Raw genomic sequence first — 10236 nt, forward strand, 5'->3', positions numbered from 1 at the left:
CGTTGGGGGAAGTTGGCGCGCGCGGCGGCGAACGGGATTGGCTGCGGGCGGGGAAAGCCTGACTTCGAAGTCAACCCGACTTCTGAGGCGGCTGGGAGCCGTGAGAGAACGGCTGCCGGCCCACTTCTACCCTGCCTCCGGCCGCACCGTTACTGTTCGGGGAAGAAGGCTCCTGACTGCTGGCAGGGGGTCGGGAGCCATGAGTGGAAGGTGTCTGACCAGCTCGGGTTGAACTTCGAGGGGGTCGGGAGCCATGAGGGGAAGGCACCTTCCTGTCATGGCTCCCGACCCCCTCAAAGTCCCCTGGAGCAGCCGTGAACTTTGCCCAACTCCCCTTCACGTTCACCCAAGCGCCAACGGCTATCTACGTGGCTCAGAGACGCAAACAAGGTGCAATGGCTTTTTCCCCGTGCCAGCCTACTCCTGTGCTATTTCTGCAGGTGAAGATTTTGAGGGAATTTAAACCAGTGCTTTAGCTGTGCATCGCGTGCACCGACACCATTTGATGGGATGCAAGGAAGCCAGAGAGCGCCTTGTCACAAGCATTGTCCCAGCTGCCAAAGTGTTGGTTGTTTTCTTTTTTTTTAAGTAATGACTCAGCTCCAGTCTGGATAAGCACATTTTAAAATGCACTAATAAATAAACATGAGCTGCATCTTAACTGAAAGTATTTTACAAAACCTGCTGAACTACACAAGTTGATTTTTAAACAAAAAGGTGGAAGCACTGCTCCACCAATTTTGAAAGGCAAGATAGGGAATTCTGAATCAATCGTTGTGTTAATGCCTGGATGTGTATCAAACAAAGAATATTTATTGTCAAATACTGTGTATTTGTTCTACCTTTAAAAATCAAATACAAAATCTCAACTATCTACTCACTAATCACTGTTGCTTGCAAATCAAATCCAAATATAAAACATCAGTTTTCTTCATCAAGCCATTGATTAATTAATGACAGGTTTTAAGTGGCATTACCACACCAAGCACTTTAGTCAAAGCATTTAATCAGCAAGATTAAATGCAGGTCCTTTCCTGACATTGATTTTTAGGTAACATTCCCCACTGATTCAGCCAGGAGGTCTTATGAAAATTTGATGGTGCGCTACAGCCCTGGATTAGGAACGTTCAGCTGGTCAAGTGGCCACTCAGAATAACCATACGAACCCAAGCAAGGGACAGCTAACCCAGGCGTGCAGTTTAGTTTATAGCTCACAATCACATAGCATCACTTAAAATCAGATCTTCAAGGTGTCCATCAGCTTACAAACAAATGTATCCCATCAGTTTACAGGCTGCACATCAAAATCTCCATGTACCCCAGAGCCATCCTAGCTCCGTGTAGGACTGCTGTGCCTCAGACCAGGAGGCCAGCCCTGGCCCTCAGCCACATTAGTCACAACTAGGACCACAAAGGGAAGTCCCACTTGACCAACCCGGTCATCTTCTGCAATGAAATGCCTGGCTTGGTAGATGAGAGGAGAGCAAGTGGATATTGTCTACTGTGACTTCAGTGTGGCTTTTGACACTGCTTCCTGTAAGATCCTCATAGATGAGCTGATGTACGGGCTGGATGAGTAGAGAGGTGGAGTAAAAACCAGCTGAACAGCCGGGCCCAGAGGGTGGTGATCAGTGGTACAAAGTCCAGTCGGAGGCCAGTAACTAACAGTGTGCCCTGGGGGTCAAGACTGGGTCCAGTTCTGTTCAACCTCTTCATTAATGATCCAGATGATGGTGCAGAGTGTACCTTCAGCAAGTTTGCAGATGACAGAAAACTGGTAAGAGTGACACAAAACAGAGAGTCGTGCTGCCATCCAGAGGGACCTTGAAAGGCTGGAGAAATGGGCTGACAGGAACTTAAGGAAGTTCAGCAAGGGGAAGTGCAAACTCCTGCACCTGGAGAAGAACAGCCCCATGCACCAATATATGCAGGTGGCCACCCAGCTGGAAAGCGGTGTGGCAGAAAAGGAGCTTGTGCCCTTGCAGCAAAAGCAGCAAACAATACCCTGGGCTGCATCAGGCAAAGCATTGCCAGCAGGTCGAGGGAGGTGATCCTTCCCCTCTGCTCAGTGCTGGTGAGGCCGCATCTGGAGTACTGGGTCCAGTTATGGGCTCCTTAGTACAGGAGAGACATGGACAGACTGGAGAGACTCCAGTGAAGGGCCATGAAGATGACCAAGGGACTGGAGCATCTCTCCTGTGAGGAAAGGCTGGGAGAGCTGGGACTGTTCAGCCTGGAGAACAGAGAAGGCACGGGGAGATCACATCAATGTATAGAAATACCTGAAGGGAGGGTGCACAGAGGATGGAGCCAGGCTCTGCTCAGTGGTGCCCAGTGGCAGGCCCAGAGGCAACGGGCACAAACTGGAACACAGGAGGCTCCCTCTGAACATCAGGAAACGCTTTTTCACTGTGAGGGTGACCAAGCACTGGCACAGGTTGCCCAGATAGACTGTGGAGTGCTCCACCTTGGAGATACTCAAAAGCTGTCTGGGCAACCAGCTGTAGGTGGCCCTGCTTGAGCAGGGGGGTTGGACCAGATGCCCTCCAGAGCTTCCTTCCAACATCAGCCATTCTACGATTCTGTGGCCAACTCCTGTGTACCCTGCCCTCCCTCCCTTCCTGCAATTGCATGCACCTCTTCCACTTTGGGCTCTTTATGCCTCATGTGTGCCTCATTTGCACCACCAACACAAGCACAACCTGACCACTGAGCAGGTGCAACTCACTGGCTTGGCCAAGTGGGGCCAGACTGCTTTGTCATCATATGCCAGCTAAGTCTGGTGACCTGCTGTCCCACCAGGGAGGTGTACCTGGCACAGCACTGCTTTATTTCTGTATATCCTGCAGCTCAGGATCAATTTCTTCCATGTTGCAGGCAGCTCCACACAGCCCAAGGAAAATCTGCCCCCTTGGTTAGTACGCTATGCTTGGCTCCTCAGCCAATGTTTTGGCACACTTCATACACACGTTCCTTTATAATTATGACTTGTGAGCCTTTAAGTTCTCACAGCCTGGCTATTAGTTGTATGGTTAATGATATTTGTAACACTGATCTGATTTGCCATTTTGGAAAACTTCTAGTGAAAGGGAAAGGAAAAGGCATGGCAAAAACAAAGCGGGAGAACATCATTTCAACTCTCAACCAAGGTGAAGCTACCAAAGACAGCAGAAGATCCCCTGTACAGCATGGCTGCTTTGCCCAAGCAGTAGTTGAGGAAGCCTGTATCGCTTCCTAGGTTGAGCCAACACTGGACACACTCCAGTCTGCCAGTTTCCCTCTGGTATGGGGGCTTTCATACGTGTCCAAAGGTGAAATCCCACAGCTGTCAGCATGGTTTGAGACAAACACAAGGTGATAAATCAGACAATCATGTGGCAGGTCCTGTTGTACCCTGTATCCTCCATTTCTCAGCCTATGGCTCCTGCAGAGCACTGTACAGCAGAGCACAGTATACCCCCCCTAGACTCCTCTCACACCCCATATCTACTCTGTCCTATAGATCCTCTGCAGTACATGGAGAAGAATGGTAGAGAAGAGCTAACACTGAAGAAAGGCCAGGACATTTTCCAGCAGCTTGTAAAGCACAATGGTAGCAAGACCCATCCGGCAGTGTATGGGAGTCCGACACTAGAGAGGTGCTGTCACCTCCTGCCACCACAGTGCACAGCACTGCCACAGTCCTGCTTAAACACTGGTGCACTTTTCAGCAGCTGCCCCAGAAGAGGGGCAAGCTGAAAGGGTCAGGGGTATTGAATTGACCTGTAGGTGACATCTACCATCAGATCCAGTGGAGGAATATTTCTGTTCCAGTGGAAAGCTCCAGGTGTCTGAAGGAGGAGGGGGCTGTCCCTCACCCAGACCAGCTCCTGCATCCCCTTCACTGCTCCGCTCTACAGATGCTCATGTCAGCACTAGGAAAAAAGGGGCCAGAGGCTGAAACCCCTGCGGGGACCACTCTTCTCTGCCACGGCACAGGCTCGGGCACACGTCAAACAACAGCACAGGTGAACCGTCCCCCCCTCCTCAATGCTGCCCCCTCCCCCCCAGCTCCAGCAGTTGAGCGCATGTGGGCAGGCAACTGCATCTCAGCAGACCTGACTGCACAACTGGGGCTTATGCAGCTAATATAGACATATTTTTAAGTAATTCCACTTCATTAGCTAGTTTTCCAGGGCCTCAGCATATAATGAGTGAAATCCATTAGTCATCTGACAGTTCTAGTTATTCTGCACATCAGGTCCTATCTCTTCATTTATATATCCAGACTGTTACGGCAGGCTGGTGTGCTAGTTGTACCCCTCCACCTACTCAGTGCTAATATAAGAGTTGCTATTTTTGGCTCACAGTGATGATGTGCATAAAAAGTTCAGTTTCCTCCAAAAAAATTTGCAAAGGAAGCATAACGCAGAACTGAACGAAAACTCCCCTTGCTAAACACTGTTTGCCCCACATCAGTAAACCTTGTTTTCAGGTAATTTAGCAGAAGTAAAGCATGTTCCTGTGAAGATTCTATCTGAGTTTATGAATGATTGAGTTGCAAAAACATAGTCGGTTTTGACACAACTGGTAGATGGGGCATACAGCAGTAGCTCACTCAGAAAACAACTTGGCAATTCACAATCAACAGGGTATAACTTATTGCAAGGATGGTAATTCCATGACTGAAAACATGAAATAGCATTTGCTTAACAAAAAAATTGTATGGATGAGGAAAACTCAAAAGCAAAGTTCTCTCTCTACCTCAGCCATTCCCTATCCATTTGTAAAATTACTTATCTGTAAACAAAGCATTTTTCTCTTTGTAATGCATGTTTTGGTATTTCTCCTCTACATGAAAGAATGCTCTTGTTCCTGAGCAGTGCACTCATGTACTTGAGAGACAAGAATGGCAGAGGACATTTCGAGTTGAGAAATTGAAAAAAAGGTTAAAAAAAATCAGGGAAATTGTTCTTTGAAAAAGAGTTGTTGCCTGTTACCAATTTGTCTTTTGAAGGATGCGCTGCTACGTGTGTGTAAGCTGACATTTTATGTCCTGCACCCTGTTAGCAGAAGTATTGCTCACACCAAAGTCCTAACCAGGCCATCAAAGTCAGACTGAATTAGGACTTGTTCTGTACCAGTGAACTTCATGCCTTCTACTTATTTTCCCCTCAGTTTTACCCGTAGCTTAAATAAGATGTTCACCACAACCCAGAAGCTGTTGTCTCCTTTTTCCTTTGAAAACAGGAACAACAATGTAATAATGGGGGTTTCTTTCTGGCTTTTAAGTAAAAGAACTCAGGCTGGTTCCAAGACCCTGAATTCCGGAAAGTAACAGAAAGTAACTATCGCTGCTCAATATCCCTTTTAGTAGGGACAGCCTGCTTCCATGAGTGCAAAATATCCAATACCCCCTATAGTCCCTTGAAGATGCTCTTGAAGGCCTTTGCATGCTTCAAAAATTACAATAATGCCTTCCCTGTTTTTTTCAGCCGGTATTTGTCTGAATAATTTTCAGGCTGCAGCAAGGCTAATATTAGGATTGCATCCTCACACATGTAGGATTATGTAAAAGAGGAGATGCATTTGATGAATTACTGTCCACCTTAGCCTCTCTTTTGAACAGTGCTGTTATCTGTGTTCACTGCTGGTTGCGAGTGAAGGGATATGTAAAATCACAGAGTACTTTGGATAATGGCGAAGTCTGAGCTTTCCTGTGGTATGATTGCTCATGTCAAAAGGACATGTACGGGGAAGGCAATATTCCTTGCTTCCAATCCCCATTTTGTTGTCAGTTTATGGTATTAAAGGGTTTCTTTCAATGTCATTGCTAATTTATGGCTAAAGATTGCATTACTGGAAAGTCTATATGAGGAGGGGAAAAAAAAACGACCATCATTGAAAATATTTGTCTCTTGTTGGATTAGCTTAACCCACACATGTAAATCTAAGCAAAATCTGTGTTATTGCATTAGCCTTTTTCTACTGGAAACCTGGCCTCAGCCCTGATGTAGGTCACAGACAGAAAATCATTTACTGTCCTTAACTAAATCCGAAAGGGGACATTTCCCCTTGAGGCTGCCTCACTAGAACCCCAGCAGGCTATGGTCTGGCTTTCGCCTTTGTGAAAGGAACCACAAGGAACCCACAAAGATCGACAGAGGAGAGGACAGGGGTGGCACACTTTGTGGCAGCATTTTCCTCTTCTATTCTTCCATCTGCAAACACACTAACACAGAGGTGAGGGGGGATGAACCAGCAAGAGACTTGTGTCTTGAGTGCAAGTGACAATTTCACAGGGAGCACCAGCACTCTCTCAAACGTCAAGGATGCAGTTGAAGAGGATAGAAATAACCAAAATTTTGAAAGCTAGATGTGAGGGGAGTGCCTACATGAAAGATACTCCTTAGAAATGGCAGAGCAAGAAAGCCAGCCTACCAGACAGACAGCAGGCTTTGCCATCAGGCTGAGAGCACAGATTTCTGTGGCACCTTTAGGCAGGTTAACCAATCTCACTTCTCTTGGGATGCAGCTTGATACGACACGTAAACGACCCTTAACAGCAAATGACCGTGTGAAGGGGCAGCGTTGGTCCCGCTCCTTCACTACTTGCCTTGCCCAATCTGAACCCCGTGGTGAGCAAGCTCAGTCACTCAAAAATTGACTCTTCAATAGCAAGACATCAGCTTTCTATTGGTCTAGGTCCCTGAGCAAGCTGGAAGGATGAACAGCTACCAGCAAAAAAGAAAGGAGAACCTTTCCTTAGCAGATAGCTATTATACTGGTTTAGCTATCACATGAAGAGTACAGCCAGCACCGTGAATGTGCCAGTGCAGCAGTGGTGGAGGTAGGACTGGGTGGGGAAAGTAGAGAGGAGCCAGAAGACAGCCGAAGCACTATTGCCACTGAGAAAAGCATAGCCTAAGCCACAAATCAGGTGTTTGCAGAGACAGGTGGTTTGGTTTGGTGTTGCGTGGTTGTTGGGTTTTTTCACTAGATCTGTTGATGCTGTTGAGAAACAGCAGCTTTCGGGCACACAAGCCCTTCCTCACTTCTGAAACAGAAACAGCAATCTTCATGTTGAGAACAGATTGAGATGAATTGAATGGGTTTAATTGAGTTATGTTAATCAGCTAGACAATTTGAGAACAAGTTTAGTTGGTACTTGTGAAGTGCTCACAAGGGAGAGGTGGTAGGAGAGGTAGGTAATGCTGCTTGTGGGATACAGAGTTGCTAGTAGGAGGAAAGCTCTTTAATCATAGAATCATAGAATCATAGAATATCCTGAGTTGGAAGGGACCCATAAGGATCGTCGAGTCCAACTCCTGGCTCCACACAGGACCAGCTAAATCAGAGCATATGACTGAGAGCGTTATCCAGATGCTTCTTGAGCTCAGTCAAGCTTGGTGCTGTGACCACTTCCCTGGGGAGCCTGTTCCAGTGCCCGACCACCCTCTCGGTGAAGAACCTTCTCCTGATATCCAACCTAAACCTCCCCTGTCACAGCTTCATGCCATTCCCTCAGGTTCTATCACTGGTCACCAGAGGGAGGAGATCAGCACCTCCCCCTTCGGTCCCCCTCATGAGGAACTGTAGGCCGCAATGAGGTCTCCCCTGAGCCTCGTCTTCTCTAGGCTGAACAAACCAAGGGACTTCAGCCTCTCCTCATATGTCTTCTCCTCTAGACCCTTCACCATCTTTGTTGCCCTCCTTTGGACAGTCTCCAATAGTTTTATGTCCTTTTTGTACTGCACACAATACTCGAGGTGAGGCCGCACCAGTGCAATGTAGAGTGGGACAATCACTTCCCTAGACTGGCTAGCAATGTATCTTAAAAGTTAGTAACTTCTTTATAGCTGAGATGTATTTTTAGCCAGTAGGTTCATTTATTCCAGATTCACCTTTTGAAAGTGTTTTGTAGTTCCTCTGAGCTTCTGTTTTATGCAAAATGCCCCCCTTCCCCATTTTCAATTTGGGGCACCTTTCTCTGTGAGCTGTTTGTAGGAGTTAATTCTGGTGACTAGTGGTTGCCTGGTTCCCCCATGTTATTTCTTGAAGGGCAGTGGTGCACTGAGTGGTGTGGACAACCTTGTGGTGCGTGCATGTGTGTGCTGTGCCCCTGACTGCTTTGGTGGCTGGGCACATGCGATGGCAAGTTTTGCAGCCAGTGCTGCGCAGTAATCCCCCTTACAGGGAGGCCTAGGGAAGAGCACAGCTGAGTAATTCAGTAGAGGCGCTGATGTTCTGCAGATATGATGTCTAAGAAATACCTGTCTGAGTAATGAGAATGGATTTTAAGAAGTCATTTTATCTCGAAAATAGTATTACTCAGCTTGTAAGTATGTGGGCTCCTACAGACGTAACCTTCAGTTTTCTGACGGCTTGCTCTGTAGCATCATCTGGTGGTTGCAGCAGGGAAAAAAATTACCCCTCCAGTACCTCTCATTTGTGTATCCTCCATTACCATAGTACCTCATAACCTCGCTGCCTCTTTTTCTTCTCCTCAGCACTCTTTCTTCTCCTCTAGGTAAGTTATTCCTCCTACTGTGGCTGGAATGACAAGAAAAACTGGAGGAGTACTTGGTTCAAGGGACTGAAAGACTGCTGGTCCCACAACTGGCACTGTGTCAAACTTGCTCCTCAGTAGAGGGTCAGCAGGGGCCAGTGTATCACTGAACCCCTTTGGAGAGTCGTGTGGGATTTACACAGCCCACAAGTTTCACACAGTCCTCAGTGCAGGCTTGCAGCTCCCACGCCAGCTGAGCGTGGTGGGGAGCAAGCAAGCAGCAACCAACCACGCAGAGATGGACACTGCCCGTCAGCGCCTTAGTTGGGCACAAACCCCTGGGGGAGAAAGGGCACAGCTTTAAGCTCCCTCTGGAGCATGGGAAGATGGGGACCAAGATGCGACCCAGGCGCCATGTTGCCATCAGATGGCTTTCTCACAGTAGTGAGCACCACCGTGCTTGCATCATCTGGTGAACTTGGATAACCATGGGGATGCGGTGGTCCTGGCTTTGGCACCAGCCAGTGTGAGCTTGCTCTGCTACCTGCTCGGAGGGCACGTTGCGCTGACGTCTGGGCTGCTGCATGCCTGGCCTTGTTACGTTTCCTGGGTGGCGTCAGGAGAAGATGGGCAGCCTTGGCTGTGTGGAAAGATGATTTCAGCCTGTGTGCTCCCCAGCCTGTGTGCCACAGCACCTGCGGAGAGTGTTCAGCATGGCTCTTTGTAACTTGTCTTCCTGGTTGCTAAAGCTGAATCTGAGCAGCATGGAGATCTGCAGGAACACACTCCCAGAGCAAGTCTTATGCATGTAGCTTAGGAGTCCATTGGACTTGCCTGCTGGCTTGTCTCCTGAAAGGGCTACCTGAGGAAACATGCTTGTAGCCTCCAGAATGACAGGGGAAAGGGGCAGGCGAACCAGCTGCTCGAGGGTGAGCAGACTGCAGCAAGCCTCACTCAAACCTCCAAGCCTTCCGTCCCCAGCAATGTCGAATCAATTTGCCTTTTTGAGGCATACTTACAGCACAAGCCTATTTATGGAGAATTAATCATACTGTGTAAGGACTGTGAGATGCACAGAAGCACAAAGCTGCTTATGAAAGGACGGGGAGAAAGTACCCCTGCCCTCCTGTCTAAATCAGCCTGGAGCTTTTCTTCTTCAAATATTAATGTTTTCCTGATTACCAGCTCCTTATGAAAAGGTGATTGTGCCTGTGGACTCTCTGAATAATTCATTTAAAATATTAAAGCCAGAGAGAAGTGAACTTTTACTAAACAGTGGGTTAGAGCATGGCGTGCCCATGCCATCCATGCTCCGGTGGAGGAAAGCAATGGGAAGCATTCCCCGTGTCCTAGTCCTTTGGAGATGGCAGTACGGAGAGCAAAAACAATGGTCAGAGCTACTATGGGCCATCTTCTCCCACCAGCATGTTGGTGTGGAGTGGGGAAGGAAGGAATTGGGGGGGGAGTGGGGGGCAGGGGGAGATAGCTCAATGAGCTTTCCTTCAATTTATCTAATTTTTTAAGCCATTCTTAGCATCATTGCTTCTGTAGTTAGTCACTGATGGAGTCACAACCTGTCCTCAAAATAAACAAATTAAGCAGACAGTGCAAACCTGTGTCATTCTTACTTCTGCTATCCGTGGTGCCACAAGCAACCCAGGTGTAATCCTCTTCCTGTTTTTTCATGGCACTTCCCAAGGTCAACCAAGAACCTGGATTCACTTACTGCCGTTTAAGACACAGCTTAA

Source organism: Balearica regulorum, chromosome 1, assembly GCF_011004875.1.
Source record: "Balearica regulorum gibbericeps isolate bBalReg1 chromosome 1, bBalReg1.pri, whole genome shotgun sequence".
In the NCBI taxonomy this organism is placed as follows: domain Eukaryota; kingdom Metazoa; phylum Chordata; class Aves; order Gruiformes; family Gruidae; genus Balearica; species Balearica regulorum.